The 27,211-nt window shown below is 36.2% G+C and overlaps 1 long non-coding RNA gene across 10 annotated transcripts in view; it reads right to left on the bottom strand.

Moving 5' to 3' along the window:
* Positions 1 to 27,211, bottom strand: part of LOC137863596 (uncharacterized) — a 202,939-nt gene that overhangs the window by 127,753 nt on the left and 47,975 nt on the right. For all 10 annotated transcript variants that reach the window (XR_011100988.1, XR_011100986.1, XR_011100982.1 and 7 more), the window contains exon 3: positions 5,464 to 5,563. This is a non-coding gene — a long non-coding RNA (uncharacterized lncRNA). The remainder of the gene's footprint in view (positions 1 to 5,463; positions 5,564 to 27,211) is intronic.

The following is a 27,211-nucleotide window of genomic DNA, read 5'->3' as shown; positions in this document are numbered from 1 at the left end:
ATATGTAGGGAGGTACTTTAGGACAGTTAAGGCCATTTAAGTCCACTGTTTGCCTGCTGGGTTAGGGAATCAGTTAAGGTTACACATGTCCAAAGATTCTCAGCCTGGCCTTTTCTTTCTTTCCTTGTGGAAATTCTTTCCAGGAAGAATTTATGAAGTTAGCAGCTTTCTCTCTGATTTCTGCACATCCAGCAGTTAGGTCAGACCGGCAGCAGGTACCTGAGCACTCATGGTGTTTTGTACCTCTGCACTGACTTCAGTCTGGACAATAACAGACAGATCTTTGGCAACCCGTGGTGATTCACCATGCCACAGTACATTTTCTGTTTCGGAGTGAGGTACTGAGCAAGCTTACACAGTCATTTTGGCCTTTTTATTTTCTGCAGCAGGGTTGATGAAGTAGAATTAACGACTACCACCTCTGGTTTTGCTGCAGAGTAGCTGCTCCATCAGAATGGAGATTGCATTCACTACATTCAACAGCAAAGACTTTACTCCCTTGATTTTATTTACTTATTTGCGAATGAGTATTTAACTCTGCAACACATCCTATTAATTTCAAGTTAGAAATTCACATAGTGCTACTTATCACATGAGGATATAATCTGACTCTGTAAAGTTTAAATATATAGAAATAAAAGGTCTGTTTATAGAGCAAGAAAGCTATCATGAAAGGTGCTCCTGTGAATGATCTGATTGTAGGAGTAGATACTGCACAGTTGAGAGACAGAAAGGGTTTGTCTGCATATGGAGATGGTACTTTCCAGTTCTCAATAAATTGATGTTGCAACTTAATGTTCACTTGCTGCCTCTTGTAGACAAGTCCTGAGATAACTGTTCATATTAAAGAAACTGTTATTTCTTTAATAGGAATCTTCTATCTCACTGAAGCAGTACATTAAAGACAGATTAGAGGAAACCCCGCTAAAAGCTGCTAAACAGATGTAAACAAAAATGCCAGGGTATTTTACACACATGAGAATAATGATACAAGACTTTTCCAAGTACGATAACATCACTCCTTGTATCACACTAAATTAATAACATCTCTCAAGCACCTGCCCAAACCAGAAGTCTTTCCAAGAGACTAAGCATAACCTCTCTCATTAAATCAGCATTCAGAGGGCTAACTAGCAGATGCTGCTGACATGAACCCAAATGTAATCTCTTTAACCTTGTCCTGTGGGGAGCAGACAAGTCATGACCGAGTAATTCCAACTAAATTAGATTTTATGTGAAAGTGTATAATCTAAATTAAATTTGATTAAAATGATTCACTGATTTGTGTTTGCTTTTAAAGGCTCTAATGTAGCCAAGGTGACCAGTTTTCAGTAATCTATGTAATCAGATCAATTTATTTTTACATGATTGGATCAAGATTTTTTTTATCCAGTAGATTTTTCTATATTAATCATATTTCTCTTGAATATCTCTGGATAGATTAGGTGTTTTCTATTCAGACAGAGGCTCATTGTAATTCAATTTTCATCATGTTAATGAAGAAAATGGAGAAATCTAACTGTGTGGTGAATATAAAAACGTGATGTAAAATATCGAGAAATAATTGCAAGGAGAGAATCATCAGGTCATCATCTGATCAGAGGACAACATCAAATACAAAAGGTTGAATGAGACGGGTGAATCAGAAAGGGCTAGGGGAGAGATTTCTTCTGTTTTCCTATCCCAAAGTCCCTGTTTAGTGGGAGGTTTTGCTCAGCATAGACTCAGTGCAGCAATGGGAGTGGAATTCTGCAGCTGCCTGCTTGGGTAGTAATAAATTTCCTGGGCTTAACCCCTTCACATCCCCTTCCCAACCTAGGAACTTATACAAGTGGAATTAATCTTGGTCACTTACTTTATTAACATTTAACATCTCAGTTGAATATGGTGAGTATTAGTTAGTAGCTGTACTAGCAACACTTATCACAGTCTGCAATCAACAAAAAACATATAGGTACTGATTATGTTTTACTAAATTAATTTATAAAATTAATGATAATTATATTTAGTGTATAAAGTCAGGGGTTACTGTGTGCTGAATGTAACTGTTTAAATTTCAAAGGGAAGAACACGGATCCTATGCAAAAATTCTTGTAATCTATGAAAAGCAGCAGCTGTGACCACTTTTTCAGACACTGTTTGTCTTATGATGGCTCCATTTTTTTTCTTGGGCATCATATATTTCCACATATATTTCCAGTTTGGAGGCCCTGCTACAGATCCACAGACCTACAGTAAACAGGAAGGTTCTAGGTCATTTTTAGAGACATAAATTTAATAGATCTGTAACTGTGCCTAGTTATGATAGTATGCTTGAAGTTTGTGCTAAGTTTTACACATATTAAAAAGTTGTAATTCAATGTGTGGAACATAAACAATAGTGAAGTCATTGGAGCCACTCTGATTTTGAAGGTGAGATACAAAAGCTCTTTGGGGAGTTAGGAAACAAGAATGGATGAGTCCAAGGAAGCTTATAATAACCCTGTTGGAGAGTGTCCAGAGGAGGGCTACGAAGATGGTGAAAGGCCTGGAGGGGAAGACGTATGAGGAACGGCTGAGGGCACTGGGCCTGTTCAGCCTGGAGAAGAGGAGGCTGAGGGGAGACCTCATCGCAGTCTACAACTTCCTCGTAAGGGGGTGTCAAGAGGCAGGAAACCTTTTCTCCATTAACACCAGTGACAGGACCCGCGGGAACGGGGTTAAGCTGAGGCAGGGGAAGTTTAGGCTTGACATCAGGAGGGGGTTCTTCACAGAGAGAGTGGTTGCACACTGGAACAGGCTCCCCAGGGAAGTGGTCACTGCACCGAGCCTGTCTGAATTTAAGAAGAGATTGGACTGTGCACTTAGTCACATGGTCTGAACTTTTGGGTAGACCTGTGCGGTGTCAAGAGTTGGACTTGATGATCCTTAAGGGTCCCTTCTAACTCAGGATATTCTATGATTCTATGAACCCTTTGAGAAAGAGATATCATCAAAATTTTGCGTACGACAAATGCTCTTTCACTGGATCTACACCAAAGGGTAACAAAAGTAATGAAAAGAGAACCTGCAGGTCTTAAAAGCAAACACGTAAATTTTGCACCAGACTAGTAATTTCAATTACATTCATTCAAATTCAAACTACAGGTTTATTTTGATGAAGTTTGTGACCAGCAAAAATTAAGTCCTTTGCAGAACTGTCTTAAACAATTACTAGTCATTGTTACTATAAAGAATAGCTCCTTAGTTTTCATATCTAGAAGATTGAACCCTTCACCATGATTAATAAAGTCTGGTTGTTATCTACTTTTGTCATAAAAAATGATATACAAAAGAAACAGTCCGAGAAAAACAAAGGTAAAATGCTTGCATGAACATTTGTACTGACACTGCTAATTAAAAGACTTAAGTTATTAGTCTTTAAGAGAAAAAAAAAAGAAACAAACAAGTATAATTTGGTGGATTAATTTTATGTTCTGTTCTATTTAATCAAACTATACCTTTTAGTGAAAATGACAAATCTGAGTTGTCAGGCTATGGTTGATAAGAAAGATAAAGGTCATATATTTTAATGTCATAGAAGGTCTTATTAAAGGAACCCTAATTACATTAGGTATCCATGAAACATTAATTAAATACTGTCTGAAATAATTAGGTCTAAGATACTGATGGTTTAATTAAACTCAGTTTTTTATTTTATAAGAAAACTACAGGTCCGGTATCAGTCTGTTGGCAGGATAATTGATAACGTGTCAGAAGAGCAAAATAGTAACCTTGACCAGCCACATTGGAAGGACAATACAGTGAGCAGGTTGTCCTGCTAGCCACACCTTGGGGGGATTAAACACACAGTGTGATGGATTTATTTCAAAAGGTACAGAAAGCAGAAGAATAAGGAACAGAAAGTTTGGGGCTCACATTCTCAACTTGTATAAAATATCACAGCATATCAGATGGCAGTTCCTAACCTTTTAGCTCTGCTGAGATTCTTTGCAAATTTTGGTGAAGATTCTGTGTCTTATCAAGTAAAAGGACTTCTACAACATATAGAAGATTCACACCTGAAAGCCTGGTTTTACATGTCTAACACATGCCCCCAAAAGTTGCACACCCTTCTCCTATTCCCTTATATGAGGAAAAAATAACTGTATAAACAAGCTAATGATTCCATTGCATTCAGGAGGTCCTGACAACTGCATGGTTATATATATATGTAGATAAAGCATGGCTGGTTGCAGATTAACTGGAAAAGTGCTTTCCTGATCTTTAAGAATGAAATGTCATCCCTTATCTAAATGAAGTTCATACAGAAAACAGTATCTGAGATTATCTGAAAAATGAGTACTGGGAAGGCAAGAAATATATATGGTAAATGTGTGCATGGACTAAGGCTGTGATGGCATTTTGAGGAAAAAGAGCCTCTTCCTGTCTCTGCCATGACTGGGAACATAGTCTATATGTCATTACAGAGATGGACTCTGTGTCTTGCTTCTGAACACCCATTTCCAATGGTAAGAGAGAACTGAGCTCTTCTCTTCTCTTTGATTTGCCAAGCTGGTTGGCTGATCTCAGACAAGCAAACCTTCACACTTCAGTTTTTCCTCTTGTAAAACGCAAAGGAACATCATAATTTGCCTCTTAATCGTAAGGAGGACTTCCTAATGTCTACAACGGATACTTCAGCAGAATTATTATAGAAATACATCATCGATCAGAGGCAGTCTCATGCCTGCAGTGAAGAACCAACTTCTTCAAGATCAGCAATCACCAAGAGTTACAAAGACAGTTAAACAACACCATTTCTCAATATGTACACTGTCTAAATAAGAACAATGTTCCAATTAGCCTGGACAACTAACACTGGTGACATTTAGGGTACCAGATAAAGAGAATAGGATAATCTCTTTATAATTAAAACTCACATGCCTCCTAAACTTCACTTTCCACATTGAGGACTTTTTAGTTTTTAAAGGGAATGTACTTGTCACTATACAACTAAAGAGATTTAAAAAGATAAAATATCAGACTAGAAACCTCTTCTAATTTCTATTATACAGAGTAAAGCTGAACCAACAAAGGAACAACTATCTTACCCTCTTGATAAAGTTGTACCAGTTCTCATGTCCACTAAAATCAGATCATTGAAGAGATTATTATTTCAACATCAAAAATAATAAATGTTCAAAGAACCAAAATTTCATCACAACTATAATTGGGAGGATGTCATCTTTTTGCTGACTACAGTCATTGTTATTATGGCACCTGATGAATACCCATATTTTACAACAGATATGTGAATGGTTTCAACGCGCTAAGGAAATGTTAAGCTATTGACTCAATAACTAGTCCATCTCTTAATTCATTTCAAAAAGATAGCTCTACAATAAATATAGCAATTGACTTGTCAGTTGTACAGTTGTGCAAAAGGCAGGGTGTTTTATATATTGTGTATGAAAAATGTGACAGTTGTACTGGGCACTGTACCTTTCTGTTTACTGCTGCTTTCATGTCTTTCTCAAGATGTTCATCAAACATTTCTCTTAGTCTTTCTCAGTCTTGAATCTCCTTTCATTAAAGATGAAGACTGAAATATAAAGAAAATCAATTTTTAAAATCAAATGGAATTGTTGTTTTGTTTGTTTTTTAAAGAAAGCTTTGTTCAAGTCATTCAAAAGACAAAAATGGTATTTAAAGTTTAATTCTTTTCCTCTGCAAATTCTGGATGACATTTATTCCTAATTTGTGATGTAAAATAGTCCTACATATTATGCTACCTAATTGCTTGTGCCATCTGTGTAATGCTGTCTCTACAGGAATCTGTAACCTCTCCAGGTAGAAGTATAATTTTTTAATGAAGTTTTTCATTAAATCCTATCCCTCTTACAGGTAGTGTTATAGTAACCAGTATAACAATGGTTAATGTGTAATGTTTCCAAACTATTAAAACTATAAGCATAATAAGCATACTAGGTACCAATGAGAAACATAGAAAGAACACTTTTCTTATTAGTACACCATTCAAAAAAATTCCATCATCGCCCCAGTATCAGAGTATGGGTATAAAAATGACATTTTTTTATTCCCAAAGTTTTAATTTCCACTTAAATTGCCTTTTCAAATGTTTCTGAGATACTTTCTGAAACACAGAAATCTTTAATGTATTTGACAGGAATATAGTTGTGTAAATACCACTCAATAAGCATTACATGTCTACCAAAGAGGTTGCAATCTTATGCACGTACACCCACACGTATATTGAAGGTATTTAAAGGTCATTGTTTGTCTGCAGACAGGACACAGACAAAGCAGACAGAGGCACTGAAAAGAGTCCAGGATTTGGGACAAAGAAGCAAGCAGATGAATTAATGTGAAACTGATAATACTGCGTCAAACACAACCCTGTTAGATAGAACACTGATAGAATACCTAGATATTCTGTCCAGAAGGGTACCCCACATCTCAGTTTTATTTGTTTGGTGTCTAATGCCAGTATTAGTACAGTACCCATTCTGGTATGTATGATCTCTTCCCATACTCAGCAGTATCTTTGGTTCATGAATATAGCTTCTCAAATCACAAGTCGGAATCACTACTTTTGAGTCCTTACTTATATTTTTCTTTGACCGTGATGAAAAAAAAAAAACAAAAAAACACCAAAAACTAAGTATTTTAAGTAAGGAATATTAAAGGTGATGCATGGTGAAGGCATTAATTAATTTGTTATACAAGATGATGGGCCAGATACTGCTCTCCTAATTTAGCCAAAATACTGGCTGCAATGGAAATTTTGTTTCAGTTTCTCCAACAGGATCAGGTACAATATACAGTACTATCCCTTTACATCATTGTAGTAATCACATTGTTTAGAGAAATGATCTCTCTTAGTTCTTTTCAAAGTTAAATTAACTGTCAACAAATGAGATAGAGAATAAAAGGAAAAACAGCTGTGTTTTACCTGTTTTGCCACCTGTTAACTGAAATGCATGAATAAAATGAATAGTTTTGAGGAATCCTTAGATTTCCTGAAAATGGCATATAGAATATTAGCTTCCATTCAAAGATACATGGGTGACTGAGTTTATATAAGCTAAATTACAATTACCCCATACGCAAAATAAAATTATATCAGACTGTGAAGACAAGGAGTTTAAAGCAAGAATGTTTAAAAAGCTTTTAGTACCATAATTCCTGATAGAAACAAGCTTGAACATTAAAAATAACACATCTTTTACTTGAAAATTCATAAGCTGTGCATACATTTGCTACAATTTTTCACAGATATTTCTGAATATTGCTTTTTGACTTTAAAAGCAATGCAGATCCAGTATGATTTTCTTTATGTGAGCAAAGATGTTTTGCTAGAGATGTCTCAGGGCACGCAGCTATCTACAAAACTGTAAAAAGTCCGCAAAACAACCTAGCAGAAGCAGATCTACAATTAACAAACAAATCTGACAAGGCAGTTGCTGGATCTTTACTTATTTTTACATTACAAGCACTTACCTGATGTCTCGTGCAATATGCTATAAAGATATTTCCTAAAAGATTTTGGCAAATGAATTATGTAGCTGAAATGTAATAACGAAGGTAGAAATTTGTCCTGTTATCAGTCACACACATTCAAGCAGAAACCCAGTGCAGCACAGTAGATAGAACTATAAGCTCTGGGATCTTCTCATTCAACCAAGATTGCTTCATACAAAAGTTGACAATACACTACTGAAAGCCATTGTTGATATTCAACATTTTTTAAATAGCTGAACAGAATAGACAATAAGGCATGAAGGAAAACTTGGATAGGAGGCTGGCCTGGAGTCTGGGTTCAGATAGGAAAAAACATTAAAAATGGACAATAAATATGTGATTCTCATTTTTAATTGCTCTGTAAATGGCAATTAACTGATCTTCACCATGCTGAAATTCCACTCCTTTTACAGGAAGAACAAAATACAATCCATATTTTTTTTCATCTATTAAAGTCTAGGTACAGTTTAAAATACTGGCACTGAGACATATGCTTCCATGGTTCACAAACACCATTCGCTAATGTAAATTAAGGAATTTACAAAATCACTGGAAGATCCTCCCATCAATTGTTAGAGACCCATCTGTCCAGGCTGAGATTATACATTTCAATCATTACATCAGAAATGGATTCATCTGAAATACTTTTTAAAAATCTGAAAAAATATGTATTTTGTATTATCTCCTACCCCTCTATTTCCTCAATTAAAAGAGATCATACCACTATGTCTATTACAGTCCTTGAAGAATTTTACAAAACTTTAGAGACATTGGGGATCATGGTTTATTCAATCAGCTGTTTGTATTGTGTTTGTCTAAGGTCTTGGTGCTATATATAACATTCCCTGTTATACCCTATATAACTCTGAAATCTGAAACACTACAAGCAGATGTGTTCTTTCCTAAAGACACATCTGGAATACATGATGCTTAGCAGCTGCTAAAGGACATATATGAGTTTAAATTATTTCATATCTAGATATTCCAGCAAAACTTTTTGTACTTTTTACTCCATGGCTCACGTGTATGCTTGCCTCTGGTTCGTCTTTGGATTTCATTGTGTTCTGCTTCATCCATGCTGTTTTCAGCCTTTCTCTGTCCATTTTTAATGGAGAACATCGTCAGATTATTTCAAGCCAAACCGAACAGTTAATGATGTATGTCGGCAGAGTAATTTAGCAGGGATTTTTGTTAAAACCTGTTGCACTAACTATAGCTTTAAATTTAGACTGTGAAAGGTGACTGCACTTTACAGTGCATCTTTCTCTTTTGTTTTCAGCTAGTCTTACAAGGTTTACTGCTACAATCTAGCCATTACCTAGGATACTTAGACTTCCTTGAAGAAAGGACATTGCTTGCTTTGTCTATATTATATCTGAGCTGCTTGTTCCAGGAAAAGTCTGAAAGCCAAGATGTGTCCAACTGGGCACCAAGCCCGCACATTGTCCTCTTTGTCAGTCTGAATTCAGTTTGAAATCGAGTTGCTTACAAATATTGTCTGTTCTGCAGCAAAACCCTTCCAGAACCATCTCATTTGCCACTGGTGTGACTAATGCAAGGACTGATCTACTGATGATTCTGAGCAGACTGCCAGGCAGCAGGGAAGAGTAGGCTTGAGTATGTTTTTAAAGGACCTTCAGCTGTGGTCCTCTTAAAATGCTTTCCCTAAAGGCAAGGACCAGCTGATGAATACTTTGCTCTCCTGCAAAGTCCAATGGACACAACCCTTCAATTATGAGTCACATTCAAAGGTGACAGTCCTAGAAGACATTCCCCATTTTAGCTGTATTTGACAAATTGTCTATCCTGACATGTATTGAATTGAAGACACTTTAGTTCAAAGTCCACTGTATAAACCAGAAGGTTTGCTCAAGAAGGTTTGCACACAGCAGCTGTGAATAGAAGTGCTCAAATCACTTTGTCAAGCCCAGAATGCCAACAGAAGCACTGAGTGAGAATTACACCTATAGGGCCTTTACATCTCTACAGCTGAAAGTGTCTCATAAACACACCTGCTAGATTTTTGCATGTTAGAATTTTAAAACTAAGAACACAGAATAGATAAAACTACACTGATCTTTGTAAAGCTAACACATTCTAAACAGTCAAATCCTGCAAGGTGTCCAGACTACCATGAGAAGTGTTTTATAAGTTAAAAAAAAAAAAAAAAAAAAAGCATTTTTTTTTTACATCAGAAAGAAATCAAACACAAGCACAGTATGTTTTGCTTTACAACTGGCTTTCAAGTCTAAGTCACACAAAGGTACGTATAAATTAATTTAAATTAGTTCCATTGATTTCAATTAACTTATCTCACTGATGTCAGCGGAGATGTTCATGTGCTTGCAACAAGCCTACAGAATTGCCACTTCGAATATGACATCTGTATTGAATACTATTGCCTTTTCCCTTGTTCCTATAAGATTACTATAACAACTTTCAGCAAGAAACCTAAACATAAAATGTCAATATATAATTTATATTATCTTATTACATGCCTTTCTTCCTTCTTGTTACTTAAAATTATTCCTTTTCATGGAGATTTGCGATCTAAACAATTACATAAATATCTAAATTTCTCTGGGGCACTAAACACTAACTGGCTGGGGCAAAAACTGTTTTTGAAATAGTGCTCATATGGAAACTGAGTTCTAAATGCACTATGTGCTACACTCCAAAGGTATGTGAGAAGAAATCAGAATATGAACCTGGGCTCTTTTTCTATCTTAACCAAAGTGATGAATCACAGCACACCTCAGCTTTCGCAAGAGGCAGAATATTTGAATAAGGAAAGGAAACTGCCACTTGTTTTCCAGGTCAGATTCTTCCTGTGTTATTGCATAGATGTTATAGATACATTGTCTGTTTAAAATTTGTCTGTTCTTAAAAGGATAAAAAATTCTGTTCTCAAACCCCCAGTGTTTCACACAGTGGAATTCTAAAATTGTCAGTAATAATTCTGTAAATTATGTCTACAAGAAAATTGCAGTTTTATCCTTCTGAAGGAAAGTATTATTTTACTTCATAGTTCAGTGTTCATCTCTGAAAATAACTTACTGGGTTGCTCTTGGCAAATTCACAAGCTGCAGTTGTCAGGACTATCATAAAGTTGTATGCAACATCAATTTAACGATAACATTACACTGGTTTTCTCTCTAGTCTTGCATGGAGCCTGTGAATTTGTGGGAAAGAGATATTCAATACCAATCTATTCATGAACAATGAAGAAAATGACAGATCTGTGTTCTGAGGACATAACATACACCTTGTCCACATTTCATTTGGATCCTTTCAAACAACTGCCAATCCTGCTTCCAGATAAGCATAGAACATTACATGTATTCAGTAACTCTTTAAATTATTTTAAAGTTTTAGGTTACCACTTTAATTGCAAAGTCTTAATTTTCCTCTCTTACTAAAGCCCTGATTTGAATTCTTCTCTCATTGTTATAATTTTCTGTGATATAAGCCTGCTATAATTTAGCACTCAACTGCACTGAATCTCATTATGAAGTCTCATCTTATATCACACAGAGTATATCTGAGTATAACACACAAAATGCTTAGCTTGTAAGGACAGGGAGCTTGTCATCTCTTTAATTTGATCACCACTGTGAAATTTGGGATAAAAAAAGTTGGACCATAATGGCAAGATAATGCAAAATATCCAGATTTTTTTAAATGAGTGACACCCTATGCATTTCAGAGATAGAGATATGTGTGACCTTCACAGAAGTTAATTAAATATAGAGAAAAGCAGTATGAGTTTTTTTTTTCTCTAAGAAGCTTGTATTTCAAATGTCCCTGACCCTAACTAATAGATGGGACAATCCAATATGTCTGCTATTCCCCATACAAGGTCCTCTTGAATAATTTCCTACTAGAGATCATCAGAGTGAGGATGCCCTCTGTCGCTCAAATTTTTACACGTTTAAAGGAAATTGTCTTTCGCTAGTCCACGCGTGACATTACATTTTGTCTGTTTCCTGGTTAGATGTTAACTTGGACGTTTGTGTTGGCCTTGAAATACTATCTAATGATTTATTCCCCTAATGACACTATCTTAAATTAGCAGTAATAAGTATACAGACTTTGGTTTACTGAATTCTTTTAGAGCAGTCAGAACAACTGTTAGGAATAACAATGCACAGACCAACATTTTTGTCTCCTTGGTGGAGTAACAGTAACTACAAGAAATCACAGACTGAAAATCCAGTTTATGTCTTACAGTAGTACTAAATAAATGATTATGAATAAGCTAATATGTCAGAGTTTGCTAGGCAGTCTTTTCAAACTTGAGGCAAGTTATTTCTTGTACATTAATTGCTTATGAAGTATGCAACAGCTAAAATAAATTACTTGAAATGGCACAGACCTATATGAAAGAAGGAAACTCTTAAAAGTTGGATGGGGGAATAACTTTCTCATTCTACTAAGTGCTTCAGTATTTTCCCAGACTTCACATTCTAGACTGACGTAGAACAACTAATAAATGCCTACCTCTACCCCCAAGAAAACTTACAGAACAAACAACAGCAAGAAAAAAAACACTCCAGAACTCTGAAGCCTGCAGCAAAAGCAGCACTGGTATTCAGGTGCTTACCGATGCTATCAGAGACCTGGTTCACATCCTTGTTTTCCTAGCCTGTTGCACAGCAGCTGAGTACCATAAGCACCATGCTTCTAGGCAGTCTGAGACAGCATCCTTTTGTCTTCCTTATTGGACCTCTTCTACTTTGCAAACTAATTAAAAAATATTTCCATAAGAACTAGAACACAGATCTACTACATGTCAAGAGAATGATCTAAGCATGGCATGAAAGACTCTGCATATATTGACTATATATTTACACCTACAAATACTTCAAATACTTTATACTTCTATTTTGGAAATCACATTTATAAAAACAATTGCAAATACATTTTAGTTGAGGAAAGTTAGAAAATGCTAACAATAAGTGGCTAAATATTGCCACTTACACAGAGGCACACTTTTTTCTAGCACAGTTACGGAGCATTAAGATGTGGAGGTGGACTTTGGGGAAAAGATGCAATAAACAGTGGAGTCTTTTTTTTTTTTTCAATAATTTTTCATAAAAATATCTACGGAGAGGCCAAGTTACCAGTGTTGGATGTTACAATGTATTTGATTAATTTTTTCTTTTTTTAATATGAAATTGTCAGATAATCTTGTCCTGCAAAAATACTACATTTTAAAATTCACCGTAGAGCTGTCAGGCACCCACAGCCTCTCAGAGCTAGAGCTGGTACTGAGCTTGTGCTCCTTGTCAAAATTTAATGAGACGACCAGTTCTAAAATAATTGAATTTTCATATCAGAGCGAGCCAGGATTACTCAGACAATAAAAATGCTGAGTCCTGTACTGTTACTGGCAAATACCTTTTGCTTTGCTCATGAAATCAGTATGTAAATGTTCAGGGTTTGTATTTAAGGCATCTTATGCATTTAGAGTTGTAGTACTAGCAATAATTTCAAATGGTGCCGTTGATAAGTAGCTGGGTGGGTTTTTTTATAATGTTCAAACTGTAATTTGTTTGGTGAATCAGGATAAGCACTTGGTTTATATTTTATATAAATGTTAATGCAGTTGCAGTTTAATTATGTTTCTTAACTTTTAACATTTCAAAAGTAGAATTTGAAGAAGACCACTCCATCAGATTGTCTTGCTTTCATGGAATACTTGCATGAGTACAGCCCCACTGACGTAGGACTTTAAAAAGTAGAGCTGTCCAGAAAGTTAGTGCCTGCTACAGGCCAGGAATATATCCAGTGCTCTGTATATTTCTCAGCTTGCAGGTTGAAAAGTCAGAGACAAAAGGTCCCTATCAGAAGTAAAAAGGAATTTTAAAACAAAACAAAACAACAACAAAGGTACAGAATGGTTTAGACGACTTATATGAAAGTTTCGAGCAAAAATAAAACATACCTCAACAATACAGCAATTGCTACTACAGAAATGGTGAATGGAAATGATTAAATGGATCCTCAGTATATTGTAAAGCTGTTACTGACAACTATTTATCTTATTGTTTTCCAGAGGTTACTATGTAATGTGAAGTATAAAACTGTAGGAATAAGGGTATTCAAAGTTTTCAGACAGGCCAGCTGTCTCTGAGTGTCTTAGGAAGAGGAGTTTTGCACGACTGCTCAGTTTTACTGAATTGTAAAACACGTATTTGGCCAACTATAATTCATGTGCAAGAGCTACTGAAGATCTCATAGCATGTAAATGCCTCTGATCCATTATAACATCATACTTGCTAGTACATATCTACCCATGATACACACCAACCCATCATCATTATTTAAAGCAGAATTATTTAGCTGCACACATTGTTTTGTTTCCCAGCTCACCTAGTTTAACAGATATTCATGTGTAGGTGCCTGATACACTGGAAAAATCTATAAAGGAGGAAGGAGTACAGAAAATACATTACCAAGCTCAAAAAAGTTTGTGAAGCAAATTCCAGTGACTAATAAAAGATTAAATGGAAAAGAAAAAAAACACCTCCATGGTTGTTGTCCAGCATCCTTCCATTAGTCAGGGAGGAGACTGCATTGCTTGATGGGAGATGTAGTTCAGTCCTGAATGTCAAAATTGAACAGTGTAGAAATGTAGGAAAGATGTAATGTAAAATAATAAGAATCTAGCTGTTAATAAGAATCTATCAGTGTCGCTGTTCTTACTAATGAGGCATCACTACACCTTCTACTCGCCTTTTGCATTTACATGGGATTAACTTCCCTTAAAAGTGATTCTGTAATAATATATCGTTTATATGTACACTTATGACCTTACCGTGCTTTCAGTGAAAAAAAAAATGCTCATTTATATGTATCAACTGCAATATGCATTTTCTCCCATGGTGGAAAAAAGGCAATGAGTCACTAATATGGTCTTTTAGCCCTAAAAGACTTTAATACCCCTTTCCTTATCTTAGATCAACTTTATTATAATACAGTAATTACATAGAAAAAAAAAAAAGTAATGATCCTAATGTCAGCCACATTTAACCTCCTTTGATCTCCCAGGATTCTTTGCACTAGGGGCTCAAGGAAAGGCCTTCTCTGACTTCTTGATAACTGAATGAGTGATTATCCTCCTTGTTAATGGGCAATGATATAGGAAACTCTTCCATATGTACCGAATATTCATGAGGGGCTGCACAAGCTGAGATAAGACTATAAGATGCCACAAGCAATCACTTATAAGAACACTAGGAAAAAATATTCACACTCGAGGGCACTGCTAGACTTGGGGTTTCTATGCTGAGGGAGATCTAGGGAGGAAGGGAGGAGGGCAGCTCCACTGCCATCCCCCTGACAGTTAATTTGGAGAGAGGACCAGCTTCCACCGATTGGCATTTCTATGGCTGACTTTTACTAGCGAAGTGCATATAGCAATGTGAACACCCTCACTACTGTGTCAGAATGAGATTTAGTTTTACCTGGTAACTTAGCTCCAAATATGCACAACCAAGACAAAGCACAATTTGTTGAAGACAAAAACAAAACAAAACAAAAAAAACCTGTTTAGTTTCTAACAGCCTCATATCCCACCTAAAAGAGGTTCCAAAGCCGAGGGTTGCAACTGTTCTCCCCTGATGATTCCCAAAAACCAATGCAAAGGCAAACAAATGAAACCAAACAAAACTTTGATTATTTTATTTTCCAATCTAAAGCTAAATCTGAATTGATGCCCTGAAGTTACTTCTGTTGAACTCAAACCAGACCTGAACCAAAACAACTTCAGCCACAGTAAATTCTGAAATTAACTGAAAGATGCACTGGTTTTACATTTCAGCATTTACAGATTGATGGAAATTGATGAGGAACTTCAAGTGGACAGGCAAAGCAATCTATTTGCACAGTGTAAGCCTGAAACCCAGATTAAAAATACATAGTCACCAAATGGAGAGGCTCCTGCCTTTGCATCTGAGAGTCTCTGGGAGAGAACCTGCCTGTTGCAGAGAACTGAATGGGCGGTGGTTGCTCCATCTTCATGTTTTATAGTTTGTAAGCATCTTTCTTTTATCACTGCCAACAGGAGTGAGCCACAAGTAAGTACAGAAATCTTAATGCTCATTTCTGTGCATCATGTAGATATTCTGAATAGTATGATGCTGTAGTTCAGAGATACATATATATGTTGGGGCAAGGAAGAGGCTGAGGATTTCTCAGTATACCAACTGCTGTACAGTGCACAACCTGGGCTGAGTGTGGACATTGCATCTGTTAAAGCATTTTTACAGAGGTTTCAACTACTCAGGTCAAGTGGAGCTGTGTTTAGGGGCTGCACACCAGTCTACACTGGCTGTATGCGTGTGAATCAGGACATGCTTTTTAGTGCAGCACCAAACAATATTTAGCCTTCTTTATGCATACGAAATAAATTTTATTCTTTATTTCCCCTGTATCAATAGAAACATAATTTTTGTAATTTCTAAAAAAAATACTAGATTTGAAGACTATTTTTGCAAAAATCCTTTATCTGCCTCCCTTCAGAAGTGCTGCAAATCCTAACATGATTTATCGAATGTCCTTACTTCCGAAAGGCATTGTGGCTACTGAAATAATGAACTACTTGAAAGTCACATTTAATTTACTTCCAAAGAAACAAGCTAGCATTGCTCAAGGTTGCTGGGGAAACAGGAAAGCTGCTTTAGATCAGTTTGCAGCAGAGAAGACTTGCTGATATTTTGCAATTTGAACATGTTCATCATAACTTTAACAATCTCTTATTTTCAGAAACCTATTTCTGACTTTGAGTTAAATATTCATCTTCAGACCCACAGCGTCGCCTTGTTTTCAGTTGTGGATTCAGATTCATAAATCTGACTTAAAGATAAGCTGTTTATCAGAATTGTGTACATATTTTCTTCTTTTAGGGCCTGTTTAATCAAAGAATGCATCCAATTTCAGCCCTAGAGAAGCCCACAGCAGGCACAAAATCTCATTTCTTGGGTTTCTACAGTACGAAAGTTGTATGCAATTTCAGCTGATCAGACCCTTTCCAAAATCTTTTATTGGTCACTCTTAGACTTCCCTGCTTTAAAGAAAAGTTCTAATAATTTCCAGAGTTGTAAAATGAAGTTACTGCATTCACTTACTGCTCTCCTATAAAGAAAGAGAGAACTGCATTTGAAAGCAACATGCAAGTCTGTTGAATTCCGCTAATCCTTCTACTGGAGATAAATCAGAACATCTTTTTCTGTCAGTTGCAGCATACAGATATGATTTAATATGCACATATCCTCTGCTATCGAGTTTATTCCCAACTTACTGAAAGTTACAGTACTGACATCAATGGAGCAACAATGCCTCTCATCAGGTAGCCTGTCTTTGACAGTAATGGAAGCTAATAGATGGAGGCATCAGTCAGCTTTTGATATAGATAACCTGACATAGTTCCTTTAGGTATAAAACTATGCCTTCCCTTGTGCAGCTGGGTTAACCATTTATAATGAGCTTGGATTTTACCAAGTAATTGGTGAGGCTAAGATTAGCTCTCAAGCTCTGCAATGCAATCAGACCTATGCTTATAGCTGGAAGAACATTTTCTCACAATACTCAGTTTTGTACAAGGGATCGATTCACTAAACTCATGTCAGTCATAAGAATTTCATGTGTAGGAATAAATGAGTTATCTGTGCATTATTGTTTAATTATTACATTATCTCCCTTTTAGAATCTCAGAATTATATCAAGCACAAATTAAGTTAAAAATGAACAAAGAAAACTATTAACCAAAATTAAAGTGCTTAAAATGATTGATGGTATTGAGTCCAGATTGCTTTAAATTGGTATCATAGGAACACAGTTTAGAAAATAGCCTAAAACAAAAGATATATAATACCTACCTCTAATGGAGTTGCTGTACACATACGACTTTTTCTTTTTATTTTTCTCAGATACATAGCTAATAGATATATACCATCAGATAATTCTCCAGTTTTCCTGTCAATATACTTTTGGTTCAGATACTGGTAAAGAACACTACATTTTATCCCTATTGTTTGTTTTTTTTTGAATTTGTTGTGTTCATTAACTCCCCAGCTTCCCTCCATACAGTTCATGACAGTGCTTTTCACATTCTATGCCTAATTACATATTTTGAGATTTTTTGTGATATTACATCAAGTCTTTGTTCTGTTTTGGAGTCATTATGGTTTACAGTTACGGTGGCGATGTTTCAGTTTACTGCCTTATTTCATTTCCTTAACTCTTGAGTGCCATCTTTCACTAGGATAAACTGAAGAGAGGAGAAAGCAGAGAACAGTGAAAGGTTAAGTAACCAGAATGAAGAACAGAAACAAGGGGAATAGCAGATGAGAAATTTGGACCATGCCCCATTTGAACACAACGTAGATAATAAATAATAGAAACAGTGAGGGTTAAGCGGAAAAGTCTGTGCAATTGAGGTAAAGGGTTTGTTGCAGAAAGGCTGATCTTAGAAGAGAGAGAGCTATACTTTCCAGAGGAGTCCTGCCTGTGACCTTAACAGAGGAATCCTGCTGTGCCTGGAGGGAACAAGGGCTGGGGCGCAGCAGGAAATCTCTCCTTGCTGCGGGGCATGCATGCTTCTGGCCACTGCTGGGGAAGACAGGTAGACTGGCTGCCTCCCCGAAAATGTGCAAGTGATGGGGAGCTCTGGAAAAACTGTCGCATGATGCTCAGAGTTCATTGATCATTCTCTTGCAAATGTAAATGGTGCTGTCACCCAGCCTGGTGACAAAAGACATATTGCTGACATAATCAGCAACAAAAGTGGCACATAAAGGGGTAGCCAAGCCAAATTTCAGAAAGAAATCCTGATACCTATTTACTGAAATACTAACCAAAACTGGGAGGCATTGGAATCAACTCAGGAACAAGTCACCAGAATATACTAACTAATATTGTACTACATCATTCAAACAATTCTGTTCTTAGTATTGTAGCCTCTCCAGTGCTAAAATCCCAGAGAAGGAAGTGGGTTGTAACAGAGACAGTATATTCCTATACTTTGATGCTATTTCTCATTGCTTGCAAATAAGTGAACTTTTACACCAAATTAATACATAAATTAATACAAGATTTTCTGAGGGGAAAAAAAAAGTGAAGATTGGTCATTAAGGAGAGTAAGATCAACAATAAGGTCAGATTAGTTCCAGAGATGATGCTCTGAGGATCAATGCTGGCATATCTAGGTTTATTTCACAGTAAAATGAGTGTACGTTATTTTGTTTTCTACCTCAAGGCATTATAGATTATAAACAAGTATTGGGAACACGGCCTTTGGGAGCACCAACATCCAGCCTCTGGCACAGCCATGCTTCATTCATTTATGGCCAGGCTAAGCAAGCTGCTCCTGAGACAGAGCAGTTTGGTCAGAAATATATGCTGGACTTGTGGGTGCGATGCAGGCAACTAAAGTGAACTACTGTTATTTGACAGGTCCTCTCAGAACATCAGCTATAGCCTTACTAATATAGATAATTGGTTCAATTGTTTGCAGACACGCAAAAAATTACATACTAATACATCAGATGAGTGTAGGGTATTAGTGCTAATACACTGATTTTAGCCAGTGGGAGTCAGCTGCTTTGTCTGTGATGGATTAGGACATGACACATCACATCAGAAACACAAAATACAGTAAATATTAGATGAAAACCAATTTTAAGAGTAGAAAGTTCTCATTCAGGTCTGTTGGCCATCTTACATGTTTTATCTTCCTATTTGTATTGCATTTCCTTAATTCTCTATTGTTTCTGATTGAAAACTATGCTCTAATTTGAACGAGCAATTCAAAACTGCTTCATGTGTTTAAAAAAATCCGGTTACAAGTTCCAAGTATCTACTCATAATTTTTTAAGAGATCAAAAGCAGTCGCATAAAAAATTGTTTGCTTTTTGCCTGTAGCAGCAAGCAGTTTCACTAAAAAAGTATTACTCCATTATCTTTAAGATAAACTATCACAAATATCTGGGAGATAACCTCCCTTTCTTGAAGAAAAACCTCCTTCAGCTGCCATTACTCTGAAGGGCATATGTGTTTTTCATACAATACACCTGCGAACAGCCAGTTTGGATTCCTTACACAAAGAAAGATGGGTAACTAATCTTTTGCATTTTATCTGGAATACCAGGTCATTCTACTAGATGAATTCAGATTGTATAACACTGAGGTCCAGCTGACCCTAGGCTCTATTATGGCTGGCTGTACAGATTGCAAGAGTTTCTGCTCCACAGACCTTCCAGTGCAATATAACCTACAAAAAGAGACACTAGAGAAGGAAAAAAAAATAAATTACGTAGATACACAGCAAAACTTACCTCATTGAAAGATTACTATACAGATTACACAGCCTCACAAAATTACTTTGTATACTCAGAATAGCTTTCACCTAAAACTTTCATATCTGAGTATGTCTTTTTCCAATTTTCATCAAGAGAAAAAGACACAGAATAAAGAAGTGGCACAATAAAGGTCATGGACAGATGAGAAAGATCTCACTAGTTTTTTTTTTTTTTTTTTTTTTTTTTTGGGTGCTCCTTTACTATAATGATCTTTATCATCCAGAGAGAGCTTTAAAAATGAAATAAAAATGGAGATGTGAAAGGATGTTCTAAGATGAAAAAATGCTAAGTACAGCTTGGTTAGCTCACAGCTAATTTAGAGCATAATCATCTATCCTACCTGAAGCCTAAACTATAATTTGGTAAATGCTTTCTTTATCTGCTGGAATAAATACAGGAACTTAGAACAATATCAAGAAGGAGAAATCAGAATTTTGTACCAGGAAAACTCCATTTATCTACAGAATGCAAATTTAATACTTTTGTGAAGTGCAGACTCCCTCAGGCCATGAAGCTAACTCTGCAATATCTCTAAGAATGATGCAACTATGAACAGTCACACTCACTATATGGTCAAAAATAGATATTTCCACCTCTATTACATTACAGTACAAATCACCATATCCTGTAGCTCTCGAAAGTAAGCTAGGTATAGATTTTTTGGCTGGTGTAGAGTTAGCATACAGTAAACTGACAAATTATGAGAACATAACAATGCAAAATATTGCCTTATGACAAGAATATAAAAAAAAATAAGGAAGAAAAAGGAAAAAATAATCAGGGAATGCATGACATGTAAAAAGTCTTTTACTTCTATGGAAAGAAGAACAGTAATATGGACAACAGTGCTCTTCTGTGTAATTAGTATAGTATATTAGGGTGTAACAGAGAACCAAAACCAAAAAATAAACCATAAATTCTACTTGATAATGTCAGTTTAATTTAAAACGCTGCTAATTCTCCCAGTATATGTTAGTGTGTATGTTAAGATTGGTGTGTACATAAAGGCACTCCAACAGAACCACACAATGCAATGCTAATAGGGTTAGGTGCTCAGAATATAAGGTAACATAAGTGCCATTTGATGCAAGAGTTGCTAGGGAAGGCTATTTTTTCCTGTCTGTTAATTAAGTGAATTTAGGGCTTTTGAAAGGTGCCAGATTGACAGTCCTGAGACTGAAGTCCTCTATTCAGGGAGCAGCGAGACCCAGGCAGCAGCAGCAGAACTGCCTCACACCGCCCCTCAACCTTGACCCGCAGGGCTCACCTCTAGCGATGAGCCGGGCTGGCAGCTCAGTTTCCGAGCCTGCTCATTCTCTGGCCTCTCTGGGGAGGCTGCTGATAAAGGTGCTAATTAGGGCCAATTGTTATGGAGGGTTTTGTGCTGCGAACACCTGTCCATTAAGAACTGAACTGGGAACACCAGCTTTTTTTTTTTTTTAATATATACAGGGCGCACCGCAGACTCTAACAAGTGCGGATTTTTCAAGCACTACTGACCTAGGGCCAGAGCTGAGGTAATACGTTTGGGAAAGACAGCTTAAGGATTGCACCAAATTTCACTCCACTCATCATCATCATCATCATCATTATTATTTTAAAAAAGTTTTCAAAGATGATCCATCCAACTGATTCAATGACTCCTTTTCTAGGCAGTTGAGTCTTGACTTTTTCCTTTAAGATAGGTTGTCTTTCACATCTGTTGAAACATTTAAAGAAAATGCGAATGGTTCAGTGCAAAACCAAAGAAGGTGATAGCTAATTCAGCAGAGCAATTGATGTTGTCTAAGTCCTCTGTAAATCTGGAGTGCGAGTGCCTGCACATCCTCCGTTTCACTTTACCATGAAACGATCAGGAAGGGCTGCCAGTTGAAAAATGAAGCAATGGGAAGGGACCGTCACTGAACAGAACACTTCAAATGACCAACCTGTCAATTTTATGGGTAGCTTGCAGGCAAAAGGGTAGGAACACTGAGTTTCTCAGAGCCAAAGACGCTCTGAGCACCTAAGATAGTAGATGCGCATAATGACATTTCAGATAATTGCTTTTCATTCCACTGTTATGTATTTTTTCTTTCATACTGTTGATAACTACTTCCAATGTAGAAGCAAAACTCCCCAAAACCTTGAGTCACTTAGCCGTTTGTAAGATCTTCACTTGATCTAGTGCAGGAAAGATAAATAGAAATTTTACTGTAAATAAATTGAAAGTTAAGTTGAAGCATCTACAGTGACTAAGACAGCACAGTCCAATTTAAAATAAAAGATTCTTTAAATGTGCTTTTTTTTCCTTCTTTTGCTCCAGAAGAGGCTGACTTCAAGCCTTTATTGTCTTTCACCTCCTTCAAGGTGCAATAGAGAGATATAGCAGCTTAGTGTTCTTGACATCAGCAGAAAGGCTGAAAAAACATTATCAGGGAAGAACCAATCTCCTATAACAGTTGAATAGTACTCACACTGATGATAAAGGTTTGGGTGAAAGATGAAATGAAAAACATGGCTTTAGCTGCTTGTAGCAAAACATGCTTTTCTGTAGCACTTTTGCCCCCTGTCTTGAGTGTTTATATTGAATGAATAGTCAGTGCTTTATATGACTTTGTTGTTGAATGGAGCAGTCTACTTAGCATGAACTTTTTGATGGCCTCACTTTCTGAAATGATGTACAAAGGTTTCATGGATTATGCATTAGTTCCATTAACTTTCCACTTGAAGATAGCATGGGCAGTGACAGGGCTGATAAGGACTGAACAGCACCAACCCCCTGAAATTTTTGCTCCTAAAGGAATAATTTCAAGTGTTACCTGCAGTGACGTGCCTCACCTAAGTGAAATACATGGCATCACATCTGATGAGGCAGCCATTAGATCATTTTGGTGACGTTTCCTCAATTTTCTCAACTCTCCTGTGAAAACTGGGGAATCTCCTCTTGATTGCTCTCCAGTGTTTTAACCTGCAACAACTAACACCTGTATTCACACATTCAAATACTCCATCTCTTAGCTGATACAGCTCAAAGAAGGCTACCGCATACAAGCAATACAGGATACAGGATTATGAGCCAAGACATACAAAATTCTTCTGGTCTGCAATAGGCTTGTGGTCCACCAGTTTGGAGGTAACATTTAAATACTTGACCAGAGACAAATTCATATGTAGTTACCGGAGGAATAAGGCCATAATTCCAAAAGATGAATGGTAGTTGAGAATGCTTTAACAATTACAACACCTACATTAAAATTGTTTTATAATATACTCTCTGCAGATGTGATTGGTGTAAGTATTAGCTTAACACAAGTTCTCTTCATTATTTCACACTGAGGTCATGCTGTGACATCATTCCTGGTTTTCTGTTTGTTTTCATTAAACAGCCCCATGGGAAGTGATGTGCAGCCAGTATGTTTGGCATACCTTGGGAATCTAACTTTCATAAGAAAAGTCAAGCTACAATCTTTTCTGTCTTGTTCACACCCTTCTATTCTGGCACCCAAGCAAGCAAGCAATTGCTACATCCTTAGTGAACTTCTATAAATAAATATTAAGAAAGGCTGTGGAACAGAAAGCTGGGAAAAACTCAGTCTTTGTACAGAAGTTCAAATGTAGATAGGAATACTGGCACAAAAAGGTGCATCCTCTTCCCTTTGCACTAAGGCAGTCCAACTCTTATCAATGATGACCATCTCAGGAATCCTCTCAGGGCATTTTCACCCACAGATGTCCTAGGCATTTTATTGGCATTCCTTGATCATGAATTAAATTTTAGAGGTAACTGACACACAATGCTTAGGACAGTGCCAGGAGATAATGAGGTGTTCATCATAGTAAGTGGTCTCAGTACAAAAAGCTGAGTAATCTGGTCACAATTAACAGCTATAGTGAAAATTAAGGGAGGCATTAAAGGATATCAATCCTATGAACACTGACACTGATACTTCTGCTGTCAACTGACAAAAAAAAAAAAAAAAGTAATTAATTGTTCTAGTAGACAAGGTGAAGACGACATACACACTAACCCATAGACAGCCTGGAGTGAGAAAGCAACACATACAGGACAGGTCTCTTTTGAGGGCTCGAACTAAAGCTGATTGTTGAGGACAAAAGGAACAGCACATATGAAGCAAGGTCAGAAAGGTGAATAAAAATAAGGCAGTTATTATGTCTTTTCTGAAGGCAAAAGCAGATTAGAAAATAGGTCAGAGAGTGCAGGAAAAACATTATTTGTATTCTGACAATTTGTAAAGGACATGTATATCCGAATGTACTGAATTTGTAGGAACCTCTTATTTTAGTCCCAGGGAGTGATGTATTCCATATTACTTCTTCTTATTAGTAGCATTACAATGGGCTTGTTTGTTGTCATTTGTTTTTCTAAAGATCTTTCTAACAAAATCTAAAACCTACTGTGATGGGTGCTGCACAAACAATATGAGAAAGACTGTCATGAAGAGCCTATAGGCTATGCAGGACAGGCAAAGTAGGGCATTGGCAGGAGGAAGGGATGTGGTTTGTCAGCAGTCATGTACCAAAGCAGGAAACAGTCTGTCTCCACATCCCAAACCAGTACCATACCCAAGAACCAGGTATGCATTTAACAGACTTATAATATTTTCCATTTTCTCCCAACGTCTCAAAATGACTACCTCATAACAGGAGCACCTTTAGCTGTTTGGAAAATGGAAATTCCTCATCTTGATCACTTCCTGCTATTTTGTTTTCAACCTGCTTTCCTTAAGTAATAAAACTTAAGGTCAAGGTGCACAAGAGGGAAAACCTTTCCTAGTCATGAAGTTCAGACAAATCTGACATGGTAGAATTTTCAGATAGTCTACATTTCAAAACCTTCACTGATGAAATCAGACAGTGAAAACAGATGACACCCTCTTCCACTTAACAGACCAGTAATTATTACCTTAATCTTTTTCAGACATCGAAGATTTCCCACAGCATTCCACATTGGAAATGTACATAGACATTCTATTACTACTACTGGAACCTGCCGAGCAGCTGAGATGTGTAATATAATCAGGCTTCCCAAACAATGCTGGAACCCTCAAAAGAGACCTAAAAGCTTAGACCCACACCTTTTCCTTTCAACCCATTCTAACGTATAAAGGTGTTTTGATTTAGTTCTCTTTTCTACTCTAGTGTTAACACAGAAACTAAACAGACAAACAAAACTAACAACCAATTACAACAGGGAAATGAAAACTGGGTAGTGAAGAAGTTCTCAAAACCATGCATGAAAATATGTTTTTAGTACAAAAAACCTCTCATACACAAAGGCATAACTTAAAAAAGCTGAGGAATTTTCATTGTTTTAAAAATTTAGTTTAATTTTCTCTCACCACCATATATCTTCTTTAAAATCAAGGAAATTATTTTTTGGTATGTATACAATAAAATGACCAAAAAAAAGGGTGAATTTCAAATATTTTTTCCCCCCAAAATAATCACAGTAAACAAAATATTACTTTAATATTTGTGTGTTGACATGAGAAAGTAATGTATTTCTGTAGTAAGAGACATGAATATTATCTGATTTTGAAAGTAGTGCAAGGTTACTTTAAGACCACATTTCCCATTTATTATATAAGAGAAAAATGTAAGTATTTTTTTTTTTTTTTTTTACATCCATACATAATGCAATAAAGGTCTTATAATTTCGTTGTTTAGTTTTCAAAGAAATTCAAAGTAAGTTTTGCTTTTAAGAGTCCACTGCCTTTCCTGCTTATTTCCTCTAAACTTCTGCATGTTGGGGAAATGTTTTCTAGAATGCAGATTTTCTTGTGGACGTGCAGATTACACTTGCTTAGCCTCAAGTATCAATGACTGAAATCTTATCCTAAATAAGCAACTGACGTGTAACTGATTTTCAAAAGAAATTTCTTTAGGCTTATTATCAAAACAACTGCTTTTGTTCTTAAGATTTGAGCAATATAAGTAAAAGCAATTCAATTACTACCTTGTATACAAGCCAAAAATGTAAGTAACTTCTAACATCTTCACAAAAAAAGCTTTACTGTTTTTGCACTGTATTTCTAATGGGTATTTACTGTGGAATAATGTAAGGAAGAGTTTCCAATGTGTTGCTATCGACCACTAGACACATTCAAATTAATCATTTCTATTTTCAGCAAAATAATTCACATACTGTTTAGTCAATAATAAAATATTTAGTGTAGTTACAAACCTAAATTCTTGAGCTTTGGCTGTGTAGAATTTGGTTTTAATTTTTATTGCTATCCTTGACTTCTAACCTCTTCATGCAGGCTTTCAAAGGAAATAATCAAAGCAGCAGAAAACTAATCAAGATTGCAGCAGAACAAGTGTATAGGCACAGTGTCTTGAATTTAACAAGCTCAGTGATTAAAAAGTTGTGTTCATACAATGATTTGTTTCCATTGGAAATACAGCCCTCAGGATCATTTTTGAACACAATAATTTATAAGCTTAATATTTAACATAGTCTTGAAATTAATTTTGTTCCTCTCAATACTTGTTGGTGTTTAATTTTCATATGACTGTTTTATTGAACTGAGTTATAACAATGACACTTTAGAAACTTTAAGGTGGCTGTCTTTCTCTGCACTGGTTTACCCATAAATACTGCAGAGAAATGGGAATAGAAAGTCCTCTAAAAAATAAACTGCTCCTGTACAATGAAGTTATTAAAATTGTAGATACACAGCCCTCAGGTTAAGCTGCTCTATAATAACTGTAGCTGTATTCAGCAGCTACAAAGGGACAGTATAATTTCTTTCGGAGGCAAAGACATTCCTGGGTAGAAATGAACGCAGAAAAATTCTCTGGCATAACACAGGGCAGCGTATGAAGAGAATCCTAGCAGAACATTAATCTGAATAGGAAAATTAGTTTCAATACTTGAGGATATTTACTATTATTCTCTGCTCTCCCATTTTGGTTGGGAATAGCATTTTATGAAGGACAATGCGGACTGAATAGTTTTCTGGCAACGAGGCAATTCTGCAGATTGAAAGGAGACTATAATAGGTTTGACAGGACAGAGCAAACAAAACTGTGGTCTGACTGAAAAAATACTTTTCCTTAAAATTTTAACACCTTTCTTGAGGTGTCATCTGTAATACCATGTCTGAGTGCAACATGTTGCCAACACACTTCATACAATTTAGTCTGAGAACCTTTGCTTTTCCCGAGGAAGAAAAAAGCAAGAGGAAGAAAAGCTGACAACTTTGTGACTATGTATAGTTCTAACAATAGAAACAAATTACAATTATAAAAAATACAGAAACATACATACATATGTATCAGAAACATATATAAAAAATAAAGTAACAAGAAGAAATGAGCAACTAGAACAAGATTTGGAC

This window comes from Anas acuta, chromosome 13 (assembly GCF_963932015.1).
Source record: "Anas acuta chromosome 13, bAnaAcu1.1, whole genome shotgun sequence".
Taxonomy (NCBI): Eukaryota; Metazoa; Chordata; class Aves; order Anseriformes; family Anatidae; genus Anas; species Anas acuta.
This window is presented reverse-complemented; position numbering and strand designations above follow the sequence as displayed.